Below are 22,747 nucleotides of genomic sequence, written 5' to 3' on the forward strand. Positions count from 1 at the left end.
GTAGTAGAATGTTGTTTGGCCCTTTTTCCAATTCTATCCTGTTCATTTCTTTTATGGCGTGGTCCAACTTTCCAGATGTTCTATGTTCCAATATGTTTCATAATATTTAATTTCATCATATTAAGCCGATGATCTGATCTGACGATTCAAGATCTATCTGAGAGTGAGAGCCTTTTTTCTCATATTTCCTGTCATGATAAAACGAATGGACAAAAGATGTCCTGGCAATATTATAATGATCTTTAATACCGTGAGTTAGGTAACGGAACACTAAGGTAAGCTTAGTGTTCTGTCAAGTATGACATCTAAATATTTTTGATGCATATTGTGACTGAGAAGTCTGCTTCAAAATTAATTTAAAGGTCCTTATGTTGTTTAGGTGAAAGCACGATACTTCCATCTTTGCGGCACTGAGCTGCAATTTTCAATTGCGAAAAAAGGGTAGCCAAGTCATTTGTTGGAATTTACTCAGTTATATCAAATTCCCTATGGCTTGTAGCGAGCGCCCAGTCATCCGCGTAGCCGAACTTCTTTGATGTAGTTTCGGGCATATCTGATATGTAAAGACTAAAGAGCAGGTCGTGATGAACTACTTCAAGAGACAAATGGGTTGAGGCATACACTCTACTAAATCAGGCAGCTTCTACTGACGCCTTAGTAAAAGAATGGATCTACCAATTCGGTATATCTTCTACTTTCTAGCTACAGTCTAACCAAGGGCCAAATTTTGAAGCTTGGAATCAAGAAAACGGGGTTTATTGCATTACATCTGCAGTCAGATGGCTCTGTGGAACTTCATCCCTAGAACCATTAATTCGTATTTCGCGAAAGTAGTTTCTAGCCACCAAAGAGATTGGGATAACTTTCTTCATTTGTTTCTGCTGGCTTATCGATTGGCCATTCATGGAAGCACAGGAGAGTCTCAGGATCGAATAGTGATGCGAAGAGAACTCCGGATTCCATGTTTGCTTTCTACCAGGAACTGATGGGGAGTACTTTTTCAGTGAGCTGCATAGAATAATAGATTTCATTGATAGTTAAGTTCGCTTTTCGATTTAAGATTTTTTTTTGGTTTATTAGATATAGCCATTGTAGATTTTCCAAATTGACATTCTGTATATGGCAATAAGACGGTGTACCTAAAACTAGCATTTTCTCAGATTATATCATCCAAATATAGTAATATAGCCAGTTGTTACGATACAAGGTTTAATTATTAGGTTAAAGATTTACAAAAAAAGAAAATGAAATTTATCAAAACATATATTTATTCATAACCAGTTAGTTCATCTTCAAAACTCATTTCATTATCCTCTTACTAACTTAAACATGTATAATAAAACAAACAACAGGCTTAATTTTTACTCTAGTTAAAAATGAAACTTTAAACATACTTATTATTATAGATTACGAGAACCCATATAAAGTAGACGTATGTAACTACTTTATATAGGCTCTCATCTGAAGACGTCTTCCAGACTCTAGTCTGGAAGGAAAACAAGTTGCAATACTAAAGTAACGCAAATCTAGTTGTAAGAGGTAGCTCCGTGGTAACAGGAGTAATTCTGGTTAAGGGAGATAGGGGCCCACTACTTTTATCCATATTTTCACGTTGAATTTCCTGAATCTCGTCTTGAATTATAGGGTTAAGAATCATTTTAAACTTTTGATAACCCGGATAGGAAAAACCAGTGCTTCCGTTTGTTGACGGGCTAAAATTGGTGTTTTTTACTTGAACAGTTAGTAAGTTGCCTCTTCTAAGTTTAATCGGAGAATTGTTGCGCTGTTGTCTCCGAATTCGTTCTATTCGATCCTGAGCAGAATATATGAAATTCAGTTTGTTGCGCCTGAATTTGCCTGGGTTGCTTTGATTCTAAAAGCAATAATTACAAATATGAGTCTTCAATTCCCTAATTAAATGAATAATAAAGCAAATAATATAAAAATAAAATAAATACAATTAATAGTAATCATTTGGAATCATATTCGCATATATTATCGGAATCACTTTAGTAACGTAAACAAAACCTGAAAATGAATGGCCTTTTATGACTTAATTATTCAAAAAAAAGTAGCTCATAGATCTATTGTGCAATCCAGATCTCAGGGAGATTATGCTCATTTCTCTAACCTGGTGCTATTTGCAAGGTTCTAACTATCGCGATTATAGGTTGTATTTTAATAAAACAGAACGAAATATTTTTAAAAACCCTCGTAGTTTCTTTGTTCAGCACTTAAGTAGAGTAATAGGCCCCTTTTTCTTTGAACAGACTTTAACGGGACAAGTGTATCTCGATTTTCTTTAATTTGAATTAGTTCCAGCATTACTAGCTTTATTTCCAAATCCCTTGGACCCAGACAATCCTGACAAAAAACTAATTTTCCAGCAAGATGGCGCTCCTCCGCACTATGCTGCCACTGTGCGTACATTTTTGGATGAAACTCTTTCCCTATCGGTGGATAGGAAGGAGAGAACCCATCGAATGGCCTGCTAGGTCGCCTGACCTAACACCAATGGACTTTTTTTTGTGGGGATACCTCAAGTCGAAGGTATTTGTTAATAGGCCAAATAATCAAGACGACTTGAAAGAGAGAATTCGCAGAGAAGTGCGCGCCATAACTCTCCGGAAATGATTGAAAATGTGCAACGAGACTTTATTGATCGCCTTGGATATTGTCAAGCCGTGAATGGCAACCATTTTGAACATTTAACTTAATATTTGTTCTTTTTTTATTTGTTACATGAATCGTCTTTTTCTCGATAACTGTTGACTTTAGGTATAGGACATGATGCATGATACGAGGAATTCCACACGAAATTCAAAGATGAAATAAAAAAAGGTGCTTTCATTTGAAAAAATTAAGTTGATGGGCGTAATTTATTTTTGAGCAACCCTGTATATACAAACTTCACGTTCAAAAATGCGCAACTTGAAATAAAAATCGACGGGTCGGAGCGTTTTTTTTCGAACACACCCCAGAATTTTAAATGAATTTAGACATAAGTTTTGGGATGCACTGTATATAAATTAGCGTCTGCGACTATATTATGCACGCGAGCCCGGGTCCGAAAAATCGTGTTTTTTGGAAAATAAAAATTCATATCTTTGGCTGTATGGCTAGCGAAACGATGAAATTTGGCATAGAGAGGCCTCTCTATACATTGAGAATGATGGATCCGTAAACATTTTTTTTCCGGTACCCACAAAGAGAGCGGTACCGAGTCAAAGTCAAAAATTCGTAAAAAAACGGGTCAAATTCCTTCCGGGTGCGAGAACTCAAATAAAAAGCTTTTAAATGACTTGAATTTTAAATATTGTAAAAATAAAAATTTAAAAGAGTATTATCATCTGGAACAGCCATATTGCCCATGTTGCTGTGTGATCACTTATTCTTGTAACATCTTTCAGATAATTTTATATGTCAAAAGGAATGCCATTAAACATTTAATTTATGTCCTTTTGAACAGGTTTTCCTTCAATTATTTTAATGATATTAAAAGTTATATTAACATGAAAAAGTGATAATACAATTTTAAATAATTTGTAAGCAATGAATATTATCACTGCTTAAGTTTTTGTTAACTGCCATTGAGTTTACTTTAAACATAAAACAAAATTTACCATATAGCCTCTTGCTCTAAAATGCCGCTTCCTTGGTAATATAGAGGATGTATTTGTTCCTAAAGGCATATTACGTTTTAACCTGATTTGTTTCACTCCAAGCCTTTCTTTAACAGGCCCTCTTTCTGTCTTGAGGAGGGGGCTTTGGTGTTCAGGATTTTTCTCATAATAAACCTTTTGGGCCACCAACTTCCTGTTATAATTTAAGGGTTGTAAGTTTTTGGCTATGTCGTTTGCGGATTTTGTTGTATTAAGGTTGACAGGCGTACCATCCAGACGTCGCAGCAACCTGATCTTTTTTATGCCTAAAACAAACAAAAAAATTGAAAAGCTGGAAGCACAAAAATATTCTGCACATAAAAAGCACACAGAATATAATCTGTTAAACTGGTAAAAAATTCCAATACAGCTTTACAATTTTAAATCAGTAATCCAATATTTTCAAATCCGGAAATATTGCCAAGCAAATATCAAACTCAAATTTCTGCGAGAGGAGCTGAAGCCGTACTATTGTGTGAAATGCATAATTAAGTTTAATAATAATAATAAGCCTTTATAATAAGCCTTTACTTCCAATAGGCAACTTGCCCAATAACAGGAAACAGTTGCAAAACAATGAAACATATAGTAAAAAAAAAAACACACACAAACAAACCTAAAAGAATGAAAAGAAAAGAAAAAGAGTAAAGTAAAGTCACATTCTCAAAAGTTATGATAATGGAATTTAAGTGGATTAATAAGTAATATAGTGAGGAATTATATTTATAAAAAATGCTCAAAATTAGGAATACTTAGGATACAGTAAAATTTGACACATATAAATAAGATATTTCTCATTTTTTTTTTATTAATAAAGTATCAGATATCAGAGTGAGAGTTTTTTCTAAAGCACTTTATTAACAGTAAGTAAGTATACTCAAACCTGTAGCAGAGAGAAAGAAGTAACAGCAAAATAGAATTTTGTGGAATAAATGGACATTTTTCAACAATCACTTCGGTACCCAAGGTTTAATTTTTGGGATTGTTTATATTTTTGCTTGATAATATACAATATAATGCAATAACTTATAGAGTATATTCCATAAAGTTGCTCTGCAACAAGGAATATGCAAAAGTTAATTATTTCGGATTGCATGCATCGAAAAGGGACTAACCATTTATAAATATTTATAATGCCGTTAAGGACTTTAAAAGCAAAATGCACATCAGAGTACTCTTCAAGATCTGAAACAATCTGATTAGGGCTTGAAACTGCACCCAATTTTATAAATGTATGCTGAATATTTTCAGTGCAACTAATATGATATATGTAATTGGGTGACCAAACTATATTAGAAAATAAGTTTAAATAAATAGAAAATAAATACAGATTTTAAAGCACAAATATTTAAACACGTATTTTTCAGAGGGATTAAAGAAATTGGAGCATCGCTGGATGAAGTGTATTCAATTAAAAGTAAACTATGTAGAGAAATAAATTGTCACTTCTCCTAAATTTTTGTTTTTCTTTTGTAGGCTAAGTACTTATCGGACCACCCTGGTGAGCACCATATCATTAAGTTGACACGAGGCATAAATATTATAGACTGGAATAGATTTTTATTTTATTAATAGAAGATAAGATACTAGAGTTTATGTCAATATTCATTATCAGGCAATAAATCATTATTGCAGGAAGAGTGTGTCCCTTCACTGCGACCCTAGGGCTATGGTGGCTCACTCCTACCACTATTTATACTTCCCCAATCAAGTGCGCTCTCTTTAGGAGTTCGATAAATTGACTGGGAGAAGCATTCTCAATGTCTTCCTTTAGGTAAGGCATTGCCGAAGATGGCATCTGCCTAGGATGTGCTCTGCAGTCTCGTCTTCCTCCATGCATAGATTTCCGCCAAACCAATCCTATTCATGTGGTGACGCAGTATGCAGTGGCCGGTATACATTCCCATTAGGGCTTTTAGGTGCTTCCTGTTGAGTTCCCTTATGGTATCCGTTACCTTCCTTGTTACGTTCGGAAAGCCTTTGCATGGTTGTGTCCTGGTAATCCCTCCCAGTAGCGCTTTGCTTTGTTGTGCATCAGGTTTGTGATGGTGTGTTTTGCCGTATTGTAGGCAATGCCTAATGCTGATTCTGGACCTACCAGATTGGATTCTGCTCCTTTTTTGGCTAGGTTGTCAGCCGTCTCATTTCCTGTAAGCCCAGCATGTCCCAGAATCCATGTTAACCAAGGTAATTTTGTTCCCTTTACCAAGCAGTATGAGCTAGTTCAGTTGATTCCACCCAAACTTTGTTTGCCGAGATGCCATTTACGACATGGTGCAGCCTATAAGTAGTTCTTATGGCTTCCCCCTGCAGGTATATGTGCAGAGGACTCAGTTCAAGTAGTACTTCCATGGCGGCTGTCGGCGTCTGATCGCCCCCGTAATGAGCAAGCAGGCCTGCCTTTGAAGGCTGGTAAGTTTTGTTTTGGCCAGTTGTTGTATTGCTTTGGTCCACCACACCACAGAGTCGTAGGATATAGTAGGTCTGATGACCTGTATGTATAACCACTGCTTTGGGTTAATTCCTTAGGTTTTGCAGCACATCCTGTGACAGTTTTGCTTTCTTTATTGTTTTGTAAAGATGCGAATTTCAATTCAGCATTGTATCTAAGGTTATCCTTATACGTGGTGTTACAAAATTCAGTGCAAATATTTTAGGACACATATAGGACACACATATAGGAAAAAAAGTCTTATTTAAAATTCTAAAAAAACGCTCTTAAAATATTTGCACCGAATTTTGTAACACCCAGTATAGTATTATATTGTAGAGCTTTTAGGACATTCTTTTTCCTCTATATCTTGCTTGTCTGTACTCCTCTATCTCTATATCTGTACTCCTCAGTCCTATAACTATCTAAAAATCACCAACCTATGGCTCATTATATCTATTACCCCTATAGTATAGATGTGTTTAATGCAATGTTGCATATGAACAATAGGTTTGGGGCCGAATGGCATTCCACCTTATTTTGTTAAGAATTCCCAATGTATTCTATCTAGTTTGCTATTTAAAATATTTAATATACGCTTGTTCACAGGTGTGCAGAAAATTTATCAGGTTTTTAAGAATATTTTTTCTACAGCCCAACATGAATTTATTCCTGGTTGCTCTACTGTTACCGACTTACTGGCGTATGACCAGATCTTATTAAGCGTTGAGAGATGATGTCAGGTAGATGCCGTATATACGCACTTCTCGAAGGCTTTTGACATGGTGAATTATTGATTGCTTCTGGATAAACTTAGAGGCTTAGGAAATCATGGACCTCTTCTTCAGTAAATTGGTAGCTATCTTTCCAATCGTATTTAAAAAGTTATAAAGATCTAGGAGTTTAAATCTTCTAACATATATGTTGCATCTGGAGCCCCCCACTCATTTGTGACCTTTTCTTTTTAATTGTTTTGTAAATGACATATAGAAGTGTATATTTGCAAGCCAGTTACTTTTATTTGCTGATGACTTAAAGAGTTTTAAAGTGTTAAAACTAGAGAGGACTGTGTGGCTTTGCAGAGGGATCTGGATGGTTTTGTTGGGTGGTGTGATCTGAATTGTATGCAACTTAATCTTGCTAAATGTTCTATAATTAGCTTTTCAAGAAAGAAAACTAATCTTATGTAGACACATTAAATGATATAACACTTAACCGCTTAGACCATATTAAAGGTATTGGTGTTAGTTTTGACCAAAGACTTCATTTTGACTTACACATTGGTCACATATCGGGCCGTGCTATAAAGCTTCTTGGTTTTGTTAAACGCATACTTGCGGATTTTAATAGTGTACAATGCCTTAAATCTATGTACTGTTCCATTGTATGATTAGTATTGGACTATGGGTCTTCGGTCTGGTCTTCAAGCTATAAGGTCTATAAAATCAAAATTGCAAGGTTTCAAACAAATTTTTTAATTTTGTTGCTTTAAAGCTTGATAATCATATTATTATTAATATATTATTCTTAACAGCTGGGCGTATTTATTTATAAAATTGTAAATTACTTGACTGATATGCCAGAGCTTTTAGGTGTTGTTGGATTCTCTGGACCGCAAAGGGTGCTTCGCCTTTACTTTTTAATGAGTCACATTTCAGAACAAACTATGCATTTAATTCCCCATTAGCATGAATGTATAGTGAAGTGAATTTACTGCCTGACATCATTGATGTTTTTAAACTATCCTTAAATTCATTTAAGAATAAAGTCAAAATATTTTTATATAGTCAACCTTTGTAATGTTTTTAATTTTTATTATTAAAAGTTAGCCTGCATTATTTACGTTTTTTTTTAAGTATCTTTAATAAATATGAATACATGTCATCAAATCTGTGATTGTTCCAAATTTTTTATATTGTTAATAGTTAAAAGATATTTTGCCTCCGTTGCAAATTGGAAGGTTTCACCTCTCAGGATTGGCAGTTTGAGTTCGCCCATATTCCTTTTTCTGGTGAATGGCACTATTACCATTTTATGCGGATTAATAGACATTTCCTCCCTCTCACACCATTTTAGTATGATGTTCAGCACTTCTTGTAGGACTGTTAAGGGTGCTTTCTCATGTTTTCCTTTTAACAGGATTACCAGATCATCTGCATAAGCTTGGACTTCGACCTCCCACAGTCGAATTATGGCCAACAGGGTCAACGAGTAGCGACCACAGGAGGGGAGATATGTCGCCATTGCCACTTCCGTGTTACTGATGCTCGTTAGACGACTGTTGAGACCTAAGTCTGTTGATTTACCTGCCTGGTAGGCATATTGGTGGACATTGAGCGGGCGTTTCTGCAGCGTCACATCTCCCTGATGTGTCCATCAATGATCTTTTCGAGGGTCTTCAACAGACAGCATGTCAGGCTTATTGGCCTGAGCCAAAATGCCTGAGTAAGATACATTACTAGTATCTGCACAGATGACAATAGCTCAACAATAGAAATTTCAGAGTTTAATCTGTTATTAATTGATAGTCCTATGGTTGGAATCTTTGGTGTGACACTCAAATCACGAGACAGTTTTACTACTGACCAAAACTCTTTATTTTTCCGAAGATGCTAACTTCATTAGCTAAACACGTGTCGAGAGTAAAATAAAGAGTTTTGGCTAGTGGTAAAACTGTCTCGTGATTTGAGTTATTAATTGAAATAAAATTGGTATGCCCAATAAAATCCAATGCTTTTACTCATCTAATAATATAATTTACTTGAAAATGTAAAAATCGTCACTAAGGAAAATCAAACAAAGTTTCCAACAAAGCATTTTCAAACTGCTTGAATTAAAATCAGAAGCTCTTAGGCCCCTGTATCACAAACCAAAAATGTTAGCAGAAGAATTTGTAGAATTTGTATCATATTATTTATATAACGGGGACTATTATGTTGTACTGTGCTGAATTAAATTTCTTATTTTTTTTAAATTTCATAACCTAACGTCACTGAGTTTGTTTCTTTATTTTTTGGCATCTGATAATTTTTGTGAACTTTTCACTCTAAATTAAATATTATTAGTTTTCGTTTAGTGGTGTGTGTTCTCGTACCCTATTTCCGAGATCCTACAAGGACTGCTATTTCTTGTTCTATTTGAAAGTTAAAATTGTTTTTGTAAATCTAGTCTCAAAATGAGTGGCACATTCATGTATTTTTAAGGAACCAGCTAAGAGTTCCACTGATATGTTTGGATACCCATCTGATTTGTGCAAGAATATCTTGTGTAAATCTTGCTCCAGAATAAGTACTACAGAAATAAGAACACTTATTCTCTCCAGTCGAGTTATGCCTTATGTGTGTAATGATTGCTCTTCTAAGCTCATTGACTTGTTTGGCTTGGTGAATTGTGTTTCTAACTTGGAAACTGAAGTACAGGATATCAAAAAAAAAAACAAAACAGATAAGTGTTTAGAATTTGGCTCCATGATCAATAAAATTAAAGAAGAGGTACAATATTACTTTCAGGAACAATATTAAACTATTACAACAGCCTCAACCAACCAGCTTGCCTACTACTCCATCGGTAAGTGATAATCTCATACAGGAAATGTCCGAACGACAGAAAAAGCAAACAAACATTATGCTTTTTAATTTTTCTGAAGATAATGATGATAGCACCTGTGCCAAGGACTTACTGGATAGTATCACTAGATGTCCAACACAGATTCATAGTGCGACCAGAGTTGGCCAGAAAAATAAGAATGGGCATAGGTCCCTTTAGAGTCGAATTATGTAGCAACAAGGAAGTAGTAAGGGTTTTGAGAAGCAAAAGAAATCTGGACAGGACTACACAGGTCTACATTGAAGCTGATCTTACACTTCAACAGAGAAAGGATCTAAATGAGTTAAAGGGCAACTTGAAGGAGAGACAAAGAAAAGGTGAAAAGGATCTACTTATTAAGTATTTTGCAGGGATTCCTAAAACTGTTTCCAAAAACCTCCAAACAACTGAATGTGCCGCTTCCTCAGTTCCAATTGATGGTCTATTACCAAAACGTGAGAAGTTTACAAACCAAGCTTGACCTGTTGCACCAGAATGTGTCCTACAACTCTCAATATCACATAATTGTCTTAAATGAGATCTGGTTAACCAGTGAGTACTTTGATAATGAACTCCAATTACACAATTATACTATATACCGAAAGAATAGATCAGCTTTTATTAGTGAATGTTCTCGTGGCGGGGGAGTGCTGATTGAAGTGCATAAGAGTGTAACCAGTCGAGTTTTATCATCAAGTAAAGAAATTGAGGCACTGTTTGTTTGTGTAGACTCAGGAAGCAATCAGCTATTAGGGGCTACCTCATATTTTCCACCCAGAAACCACTCTAACAATTATGTATTTTTATAGCATGCTTTTATAGCATGGTTTACAATGAGGGAGTCCTCATTGTCAATTGTTGGTTGTGGGTAATTTTAATTTACCTCACTGCCGTTGGTTGGATGAGGAGCTCAGATCAACTGCTGTTCCTCTGGCCACAGCATCACCTGGTGAAGCCGAGTCTGCCCAGACAGTATCTGGCTTTTGCCTCATACTGGCTCAATTCTGGACATGGTATTGGCACCTTCGTCAGATGTAGTTGTTTCCATAGCAGATTTTGCATTGGTTCCAACAGACAATCATCACCCTCCAGGGTACTGTTGTGTGGAGTGTAGTCTTTTCAAGAACAGAAATTCAAGTGAACTGACTGGCTGTGGTTCCTATAGGGCACTGATCAGCACCAGAGATTTCCAGGACATTGCTTCTATTAAGCTTCTTTACTGTGCACTAGTTTGTCCTCACCTAGAGTATGGTTCATGTATTTGGTCACCTCATTATAACAACCACATTCAGATGATTGACAGGTTCAGCACAAATTCTTAACTAAAGGAATGTTCCACTTCCTATTATCTACCATGAGTTTGAGTCTGAACTTAATATCCATACTCTCCAAACACGTCGTAAAAATCGTGATCTGTCAGTCTTCTATGACATTCTCCATTCTGGATCTTGCTGCCCAGATATACTCTTATGTAATCTTACATGAGCATGGTTGTGTTCATCTTACAAAAAATCAACACTCGTCGTTCGGAGCCCACGTTAAATTATAGGTCCATAAAAAACAAGCAATAAGATTGGGTGGCAGTCGAAGTACGACTCGAGCCCATGGAATGATATTAAACCTTCCTAAAGAATTGTACCTTGGGCTAAGCCAAGGGGAGATGGCTGCGATTTTTCAAAACCGATTGCTTGCATCGGCGAATACTGCTGCGGAAGCTTTTCTGTTATAACTTTAGAGATGCATGTTTAAACTGGCTTCAATTCTACTTGAGTAGTAGGAAGAAATTTGTTTACTGCCTAACTGATTTGTCAGCAGGTCAAAATCAGCAAGTCACTTCTGTTTCTAATTTACATTAATGACCTAGCAATCAGCATTAGTGGATCCTTTTGCTTATGACACATCCATACTATGGCTAGAAACAGACAATAATACTTTAAGGGAACCATTGATCATGATATTGTGGTGACAATGCAATAACAACAAGCTAGTATGTAAAATTTCAAAATTTAGCTTATTATCTTTAAATGTCTGGTAAATAGTATAACATTAAACAATGTCACTTTATGCTATACATTTGTTACAAACAGCAAAAATAATCTTGGTTTCTTGTTTTTTGGTTAGTTGATTGACAATAGATTAAGATTTGAAGAACATGTTCAAAGTGTGTGGAAAAGATTGGCATCAGTTTATTATGCTGTAAGGGTAACCAGGATTAATATAGGGCATATTACAGAAAGGTTTCTTTTTTCCTTGTAGGATTTAATTCTGGGGCTTTGCGGCAGTCAACTGAATCAATCTGTCTTTATACTATAGAAGGGCGCTGTGTGTTACTTGTGTGGAGTGGGCCTAGGAAGCACTGCAGGCCTGTGTTTGTTCATGAGAGGAGTTCAATTTGACCCACCATAATTATTCTTGTGATGGTGTATATGGTCCAATTTAATAAAAAAATTAATTATTTGTGAAGAGATAAAAATGTATAACCATTTGTCTCCGGAAATTAAAAATATAGAAAGTAGTAGTCATTTAAATAGGCTAGATAAAAAAAACTGTTACTAGGTAAGGCATATTATACTCTCTTGAGGAGTTTTACAGTGATACTTTATGATTCATCATTCAACTTTTCCTGATATTAAAAATGTTGTTAACTTTTAAGGGCTTAGTTGGATAAGGGGGGGTCAATTAAAATCCAAGCTCATTAAAACTTTTTTTCTTTTAATGCCAAAGTTTCGGCCTATATTAGCCCTTCTTCAGGGCACTACAAAATGTAAAAAAAAACATAATAAAAAACAATTATAGACAAGTTAAAAACATTATGCAATACAGTGGCCAAAAACAATATTAAAATGCATTAAAACTAAACTTGTATTATTTAATGACCATTTCAATTACTTAAATACATCTTTAAAACACAGAGATCAACATTCAAATGTACTTACAACTGAAAAATCAAAGCTTTTCATTAGCCTGTAAAAAGTGTAGTATGTTTTGATGATTCCATTTAGTTTATTCATTTTTGAGAATATCAAACTGCTGGTGTGTAAGCAACAACAATAATGAATATTTTAGCTCTGGGTTTGAATTTTTAAAGTGTTTAGATAATGTAAACAAAGCATAAGGTTTTTCTCACTTTTTTTAAATTATTGTTATAAATATTTCAAGATAAGTAAGATATGTGTATGCTATTAAATGTTATTGAATGGTTATACAGGAGGGTATTTGAAGAGTATTTAAATTTCATTTTTGTGAGATTTGTGTAAGATGTGTTTAAATTGTCAGTCTTTAAAACTATGATAACGGAACACAAAAGCATCAAACCTGAAATACAAATATCAAGTCAAAAAATAAAAAAGCTCTGGCAGAAGATGCTGACACAGAAATACACCAATTTAATTTTAAGGAGGTTAAGATCATCAACATCCACAATAACTATAGGAATTTTATCTTAGAAGATTAATCTTAGAAATGATAAACATTAAAACAATGTAAACAAAAAATAAGATACTGGCAACTTAAGCACATCTTACACAAATCCCATTAACCTAACAAAACCCAAAAATTAAATTCAAATACCACCTCCTATAATTCTTTTCACTATGTATTTATTTATTTTGTAGCACCCTGAAGAAGGCCTAATGAAAGCCAAAACATTGGCATTAAAAGAAAAAAAGTTTTGAAGAGATTGAATTTTATTTGACCCCTTATCCAACTTAGCCCTTAAAACTTGACAAAATTAAAGTGGGTCACTACAACAACACACAAAATTAAAAATGTTGTGTAATCTAAAATTAATATTGTTTATTAATTTTTTATATTTTTTCCCAGCTTTGTAAATAATGGTATTAAGCTCTTCTAATAATAAAGTATTTTTGAATTGGAATTTGGATCCTCCCAAAAAAGCAAACAAGCTGCCAAAGTTGAAGAAATGAAAGAGACAATAGTGAAACAGTTAAAGTACTATTTATTGGTAGGTATTCTTTTGCCAAACAACACCTATCCAAACCTTATAATTATTGGAATGATGTCAAAATTTAATATTTTTGGTACCAATATCCATGTCTACCATACCTTCTTTTTCCATAATAGAATGTCTCTATTTCTAACTTTTTTTTTTAATTGGTATAAGGCCCATTTTTAAAAACTCAAACTAAAAATTCAAAACTTTACCTATTATCTGCATTTTTTTATTTGCACAAAGAAAAACAATAAACTTTAGGATCAGTTGTTACAACATTACAGAGGACAGCACTTTCCTTAATTTCTTAATTTTCATTGCTAAGATTTATTTTTTTTAATAATTTAGTGCCTAAAAGTTGAAATTGGTTAATTTTATAAGTTATCCATTATGCTTATGGATTATGACTTATGAAAATTACAGTTTTGATTAACATTTCTTCAACCATCCAAATATTTCTGTCACATAAAAAATGTCTTTTATTACTGAAATCCTGAGAATCAAACTGAAATTTTAAAAATTTGTTTTGGTAAAACTCTTTATTTTAGTCTTAACATATGTTTCTCTAACAATGTCTTCGGGTGAAGATTAAACTTTGACAAGATTGAATAGGGATTTAATGCTAAAATTGTTAGAGAAACACATGTTCAGAATAAAATAAAGAATTTTGGTTAGTGGTAAAACTGTTTTTGTGATTTAAGTAATATTAATACAAAAAGTGTACTCAACTATTTTATATAAGAAATAAAAATTATGACCTGAACAGATGTATATTTTCTATATAAAAGATAATTGGTTAAGGTTCTAAAAATTTTTGGAAGCTACTGTAGATAACAACCCATATCAAGAGGTTATTATCTATTTTCTCCCATTCTATTCCTGTTATCCTGTTTATTTAAAAAAAAAAACAAAGCTGATTAACCAACCTGATCTTAACTTAATTATTAAAATTCTTGATTTGGTAATCTCATTATTAAAATGAGGCAATAATAAAATTATTCATATCTTCCTCAAATTTTTAGAACAAATGGAGTTCAAGACATGGCACCATTAAACAAACGTTAAAGCTAGAGCCATAGCCAGGATTGTCAATCAGAGGGTGCTTAGAAGCTTTTCAGGGTCGCTCGGTAAATTGGATAAATTATTAAACATAAGTTTATTGTAGCAAGTATATATACAGTATTGTGCAAAAAGATAGCAACATTAAACTTTTCTGTTATATATCTTCTAGTATCTATTTTATAAGTAAGGTTTATATATTATTTACAAGAATAGTTAGAGCCTGTTTATATTTTAATATTATCATATTTTTTGTATCATAATAAATAAAACACCAAATTGCTTTATGCAAATTTATTATTCAAAAATATAGCAACAAAAAATAGTTTTGATTCTAAAAAAAATATAACCCAACTAAATTAAAATCAATTCAATATTTTGTGTAGTACCCCTTCTCCTTTATAACATCTGCACATCGTCTTGGCATGGACTCAATTAATTTCATAATATAGTCATTGTTCACTTCTTTCCAAGCGTTCTCCACTATTTCAAAGAGAATATTTGTATTAGAGCATGTTAGGTGCCTGATTTTGGTGTCAATGTAATGCCATAAATTCTCTATAGGGTTTAGGTCTGGCGATTAAGATGGCCAGACCATTACATTTATTTTTTCATCGAATAGCCACCTCTTAACAAATTGAGAAGCATGTTTTGGAACCTGTCATGCTGAAATATGGCTGTTACTGGCATGACTTCATCCATATATGGCACTAAATGTGTTTGCAGAATGTCTTTGTACATGAAACGATCCATTTTGCCCACTATTCTTACTATGGGTCCCATGCCATGAGCCGAGAAACATCCCGATACAAGAATATTTCCCCCTCCATGTTTAACTGTGGGGCAAATGTACTTTTGGTTTAATCTTTGTTCACTGGGGCGTCTGACGTACATCACTCCATCAGTCCTGAATAAATTATATATAGATTCATCACTAAATATGACTTTCTTCCAATCAGCTACAGACCAGTGGACATGAGATTGGGCAAAGTGAAAATGAGCCTTGACATTCTTCTTTGAGAGTAACGGTTTTTTGGCGGGGCGACGAGCAGGTAAGTTGACATCAAATCTTCTCCTTACGGTACTGGAACTGAGGTTTACTCCTTCACCCTCTTTTCATTTTGTCTAAATTTGGGAAGAAGACAAAAAAGGATTTTCTTTGGAAATTCGTAGTAGCTGCCTATCCAGTATCCATCCTCAAATTTGTTTTTCTGGGTCTACCAAGAATGGGCGCCGGTGCAACTGTTCAGTAAGGCGAAATTTTTTGCAAACTCTGGATACAATTGACCTCTGAAGCCATAAGCTTCTTGCTTACTCTGCCTAACACCACTTTCGTAATGGTCCACAATAATTTTTCTTACATCACCAAAGACAGTTTTTGAGCGACCCATTTTAAGCTAATTCTGAGATTCAAAAATAACAACTTTACAGCAGGTAAATCAATATTTAACTGATAAAATAAATGAGAAACAAGAATGTTGCTATATTTATGCACATTGTCTAAATAAACAAACATGAAGCTCCTTAGTCTGCATTGGCATTCTTATGATATCCCGGTATATTTATAAATAATACAGAGGTGTGTACTTAGAAGTAAAGAAATAATATGGAATAAATAAAGGAGCAAATAATATTTTTGAAAACATCGCTTGTTGCTATATTTATGCACAATACTTTATATATCTGAGCCTACAAATCATGAATAGCAAAAACTTTCCATTCAAACGAAAATAAACTGCTAAAGTTACTTTTTGAGTGCTTGCTTGAATAGGAGTCCAAACTTTATTTAAGATTATGTAGGTAAATCCCAGGACAGTGAGTACGCGTAAAAATTTATGAAAAGAAAAAAGCTGTCCAAATGTCTTAATAGGGGCTCTGCTTAGCTCAGGGGGTGCTTGGCACCCTCTTGCACCCACCTGACTACGGCCCTGGTTAGAACTCAACTAACTAGACTCTTATTATTCTGGTGTATGAAATAGGGAAAGAGTAAAGTTTCTTTAAAAAGTTTAAAGAATTAAATGTTTACCTGTTTCTGGTACAATGGACATGCTCTTCTGTTAGTAAACAAGAGTTATCAAGAAAGTAGAATATCAAAACTAACCAAACAATCTCCACGAGGAAAGATCTAATGGTTAGCAACGCTCGCAAAGAAATGCAAAATATTTTCTTTTTAAAACTATAGAGATATTTTTATCCAACATAAATACAATTGAGAAAAAAATTAAAGAATATAATAAGAAAATATTTAAATTGACAACATTGATATAATTGACATTTCAGTAATCGCAGCTGTAACTTAAGCTTAGCTCCCACAGTTTTGTGTGAAGTGCTACTCTAAAGTTCGGAAGTTCTATACCTAGGGTACGTTTAGGTTGGAGCTGCGATAAACGATGAGAGCGACGACAAAACCATAGCGTTACGTTATTCTTGCATATTGCGTTTATGTTGGAGCTTCGACATTAGCGGCGATTGCTGCTTTTTTATAAAACATTCGAAGTCAAAGAGGTTTAGATCAAATTCATTTATTAACATAGAAGTTTGAAAAAAAAACAAATTATTAAATTGAGTGATTCTGAAGAACAAATATATTTAACTTCAAATAATAATAATAATAATAATAACAATAATAATAATAAAAAAAAAATAAAAAAAAAATAAAAAAAAAAAAAAAATAATAATAATAATAATAATAATAATAATAATAATAATAATAATAATAATAATAATAATAATAATAATAATAATAATAATTGTCTTACAGAGCGCAACCAACATTGCGAGGACAACAACATTATTGCTGTTCAACAGAAGGGATGTGCTAGGGGAGACATGGGCTGTAAGGAGCAATTGACCATCGACTCCGTAATTTGCAACCAGGCCTATAGTAATAAGAGAAATCTCTACACCGCCTATGTCGATTACAAGAAGGCCTTCGATTCTATCCCACATGAATGGCTTATTGATGTCCTTAGGATATAAAAAATAGATGAACGCATTGTGACTCTACTGGAGAGCACAATGGCGATATGGAGAACAACTATGCATCTACAACTTCCTACTGGAGAGAGTATTGAGACAAACACAGTAAGGGTATATTCCAGGGCGACTCTCTGAGTCCACTTTGGTTCTGTCTAGCCATGAATCCTCTATCATCTCGACTCAATTCCACCTCTTACGGCTTTGCTATTAAGAAGAATAGTAGGGAAATCGCAAGAGTCAATCATTTGCTCTATATGGACGATCTAAAGCTAATGGGTGCCACTAGTAATCAACTGGATCAGATGCTGAACATCGTGGAGGAATTCTCTGCTGATATCGGAATAAGGTTTGGGCTGGATAAGTGTCGTATTAACAACATTGTACGAGGAAAGATGCAGCCGGGATCCTTCGAGATGCAGAATGGCCAAACTGTAGATGCCACGGAAGAGGGTGATACATACAAATACCTGGGAATGGTGCAGGCAGCGCGAATAGACCACCGAACAATAAAGGATAAACTCACTGCTGAGTTTACAACAAGAGTAAAGCACAAAGTGAAAATGAGCCTCAACAGTAAGAATCTATTTAAGGCGTTGAATACGTATGTCTGTACAGCACTAACATATCCCTTTGGAATTGTGGGATGGAGCAAGACGGACATCCAGAACTTGCAACGCAAGGCACGAACATTATTGACTAAGGCTCAAAAACACCACCCTCGAAGTGCCACAGAAAGAACTACGCTACCAAGACATCAGGGAGGTAGAGGATTGGCAGACATTGGCAAACAGTTAGACCGACAAATTTCAGTTCTGAGAAATTTCTTTCATGAAAAGGCTAGATCGTCCGCTCTGCACCGTGCTATATGCGAGGTCGATGCCTCTACACCTCTGAAACTAAAGAATCACGAAATCGAAAGTCACCACGTCACTGATGAAGAAAAACATCGATCAAGGGCACAAAAGCCACTGCACGGGAGACACGTCAACGAGGTTAGCCAGGGACATGTCGACACCAACGCGTCGAACTACTGGTTAACTTCAGGACAACTGTTTCCCGAAACGGAAGGTTTTCTCTTGGCCATACAAGACCAAGTTATTCCAACTAGAAACTACTTGAAGTGCATTATTTTGGATCCTTCAGTACAGAGTGACAAATGTCGAAATGGATGCCAAGTGACAGAATCCATCCAACACATAACGGGAGGATGTCAAACGTTTGCCCAAACTGAGTATAAGGCACGTCATGACTTCGTGGGAAAAATACTGCACCAAGAACTTGCAGTTAAACTGAACCTCTTGAGGACGGACAAAGTTCCATATTACAATTATACTCCAGAGCTAGTTCTTGAAAATGGCGAGTATAAATTGTACTGGGACCGAACTGTTCTCACCGACCAAAGAACTGTCAACAATAGACCAGATCTTATCCTGGTGGATAAGCGACTAAGGAGAACCACGCTGATTGACGTTGCTATAAAATACAACGAAAAGATCATCAAATAACGAGATCTTGAAGGGCAAATCAGACGGCAATGGGAGATGGAGCATGTTCAAACAATTCCGATAATAATCTCGTCAACTGGACTTATACCAAAAAAACCTTGTAGAGAACCTCAAACAACTGGGACTAAGTGAGCACCACTACAAAAACATGCAAAAAGCGGTGCTACTGGGGACAGCACGGGTCGTCAGAAAGTTCATGGGTACAGAAAACCGAACACCATCCAGGGCACGACAACCTGGAAAGGGTCCCCTCAGAGCTTAATCCTTTTGATATCTTAGATATCTGGGATAAGTGAATGTTCCCCGTAAAACGGGAGTGTGATTGCCGCAAGGCAAAAATCTCTAATAATAATAATAATAATAATAATAATAATAATAATAATAATAATAATAATAATAATATTAATAATAATAATAATAATAATAATAATAATAATAATAATAATAATAATAATAATAATAACAATAATAATAATAATAATAACCCTGTGGGGGACCGGGGTCAAAGAATAATCCCTCGGTATACTCTGCCTGTCGTAAAAGTCGACTAAAGGGGCAACCTGGGCCACCAGGGTTAAATGCTGGCACACACCCATAAAAATGGCGAATAACCGAAGCCTCGGAGAAAAGGTCGCTGCTTGGGGATCGTCAGGGCATGTCTGGAGCCGGCGCTGGATATGACAGCATGCGGACCGTCGATAGCAGGGTGCTGAGGGGGCGGGCTCTTGCCATACAAGAAACTACAGCTCCCACACAACCCCCAGTTGCACAAGGACATCAAACACCAACCAGGACAGTTTAGTTGGATTAGAAAATTTGTCCATTAAAGTAGGTAAGTCATTATTGGTATGTTTTTTGATGGACACATGAAAAGAAGTGACATTCGTAATTCAGGAGTATCAATATTTGATAAATCTACTATGTCGTTTGGCCACTCATCTTCAGTTAGCCAAGGAGGTCCATGAAATCATAAAGTCGAATTTAACAAGCTTAAAGGTGGAATTCTTCTAGTAAGTAGATCAGCTGGATTGTCTGCGGTTCTAATATATCTCCATTCATCAATATTAGTTATGGATTGAATTTGAGCTATTCGATTAGCAACAAATGTCTTTAGACGATGAGGAGATGATCTAATCCAGGCAAGTACTATTGTAGAGTCACACCAGTAGTACTTAGAATCCAAAGTAGAGGGTATTGAAGCTAACACAGTTTAAGCTAGTTCTGCTAAGAGTAATGCTGCACAAAGCTCGAGCCTAGGAATAGTCAATTCTTTAAGTGGAGAGACTCTAGTTTTTGCACAGAGTAGTTTAGACGAAAAGTTGCCTAACGAATCCTTTGAACAAAGGTACACGCAGGCACCATAACCTGGCTCAGCAGCATCAGAGAAGCCATGTAATTGCAGCTCAATAGGATTACCGCAAAGAGTTAGTCTTGGTATTTTAAGATTATTCAATTCCAAAAGTTGTGTCCTGTAGGATGACCTGATTGTGAAAAGATCCATTGGAATCGATTCATTTCATGATATTTTAAGCTTCTACAGCTGTTGCAAGATGATTTTTGCCGAGATTGTGACAGGAGAAAGTAGACCAAGAGGGTCAAAAATCTGGACAATTGATGATAAAATTGTACGCTTTGTTACGCGAGTGCTAGATTCAGTAGGACCTATTTTATATTCTAGCGTGTCAGAAATGTGAGTCCATAAAAGGCCCAACGTTTTAGAAGGAATATCTGTGTTAAAAGAAATCGAATGTATTGAGGAATCAGAAGTTAAGGTTGGCTCATTTGAAGCCCATTTTCTAAGTGGAAATCCATACTTCATAAGAAGATCATGGATGTCTTCTTTAATTTGTCTAAGTTCATCGACTGTTTGTGCGCCGGTTAAAAGGTCATCAACGTAAAAATCACGCTGTATTATGTTAAATATCTTTGGACACTCTTTAGCATGTATTTTACCTATTTCCTGCAAAGATCTAGTAGCCAGAAATGCAGCAGAGGCTGTACCGTATGTAACGGTGGACGAATCGTAAGTTAAAATCGGCTTATTAATATTAGCACGCCAAAGAATTCTCTGAAGCTTACGATATTCAGGGGCTACATAGACCTGTCGATACATTTTTTCAATGTCACCACTGAGAACTACAGGATGTATACGATACCGTAAGAGAATTGAGAAAAGACTGTTTTGGACATTAGGTCCGACCATAAGTAAATCGTTTAAAGAAAAACCTGAGTCAGATTTACAGGAAGCATCGAAAACGACCCGTAGTTTAGTTGTAGTGGAGCCTAATTTAAGCACACAGTGGTGCGGTAAAAAATACCCAGAAGTATCATTTTGATTCTCAGATAGAGTCATGTGACCGAGTTTTTCATATTCTGTTATAAAAACCTTGATAAGTACGTTTTAAATAGGGCTTTTATTCAGTTTCCCTTTAAGATTTAAAAAGCGGCTTGTAGCTGTCAACTTCGAGTCCCCAAGACGATCAATGGAGTCCTTAAGTGGAAGATGTACTACAAATTTACCATCACGGGCATCAGGGGCTCTAGAAGTGTGCTGAGAGAAATGTTCCTCGCAAAAGGTTTCCTCTGATGATCAGTATTTAGTTTTAGGAAATTCCTCTACCTCCCAAAATTTAGTTAGCTGATTGTCAATTGAAGTGGTAAAAAAGCTCTGTGTCTTTGAGCAAAGGCTTGAACTAAGATTAGTTTGTAAAGGACCAGAAATAATCCATCCAAAATATGTCTTTTGCAAAATTGGAAGTCCTCGACCCAATTTTATTTGACCAATATGGATCAGTTCCCAGAAAATGTCTGCTCCGAGCAGTAAGTCAATAGGTTTTGCAGAGCTGAAATCGGGGTCAGCCAATGCAATATTTTTGGGAATGTGCAATATACTGGAGTCAAAGGATATAGCTGGAATATTTCCAGTTATAGATTTAAGTACAAGACACGATATGTTGGCCTTAAAGTTAGAAAAATTGGATTGGACTTTAGCAAAAACTCTAGAATTTATGGTTTCAATTTTCTGACTGATACCAGTGATAGAATGTTTAGTATTTTCAATAGGAAGTTGTAACAAGTTGCAAAGTCTTTCTGAAATGAAATTGGATTGGCTTCCACTGTCTAGGAGTACTCTACACAAGTGTGTCTGTAGTGTCAAAAACTTGGATGATAGCAGTGGATAATAATACAGTATTTGAATTAAGTTTTTCATTTACCACTAAACTATAAGGTGAGTATATAAGAGGAGTGTGCATCACATGTGTAGACAAAGAGGTTGTGGCTACGTCTTTCAGTCTCAGTGCTGTTGGAATAAGAAGAGGTAGATGTGTTATTATTATTGGTTTGTATAGTCCCAGAATCGGTTCTGTTGAAATGTATAAGGACATGGTTTTCCACATTTTCTGCATCCAGACGACCTACAGTTTTTAGTTGCGTAGCCTAAAGAAAGGCAGTTAATACATAACTTCATTTGTTTAGCATTATTTAATTTTTCAATAGCACAAATTTGTAAAAACTGAGGACATGTGTAGATGAGATGTTCTTTTTGACAAAACGTGCATTTTTTATTACTGTT

The 22,747-nt window shown here is 35.1% G+C and overlaps 1 long non-coding RNA gene across 1 annotated transcript; it reads right to left on the reverse strand.

The window, feature by feature from the left end:
• Window positions 1-1,247: 1,247 nt before the first annotated feature.
• Window positions 1,248-16,950, reverse strand: LOC126745899 (uncharacterized). The gene is made up of 3 exons (XR_007663745.1): window positions 16,716-16,950; window positions 3,624-3,928; window positions 1,248-1,873 (listed from the first exon to the last, which is right to left on the reverse strand). It is a non-coding gene; the product is annotated as an uncharacterized LOC126745899 (long non-coding RNA).
• Window positions 16,951-22,747: the final 5,797 nt, after the last annotated feature.

Source organism: Anthonomus grandis, chromosome 16 (genome assembly GCF_022605725.1).
Source record: "Anthonomus grandis grandis chromosome 16, icAntGran1.3, whole genome shotgun sequence".
Lineage (NCBI taxonomy): Eukaryota > Metazoa > Arthropoda > Insecta > Coleoptera > Curculionidae > Anthonomus > Anthonomus grandis.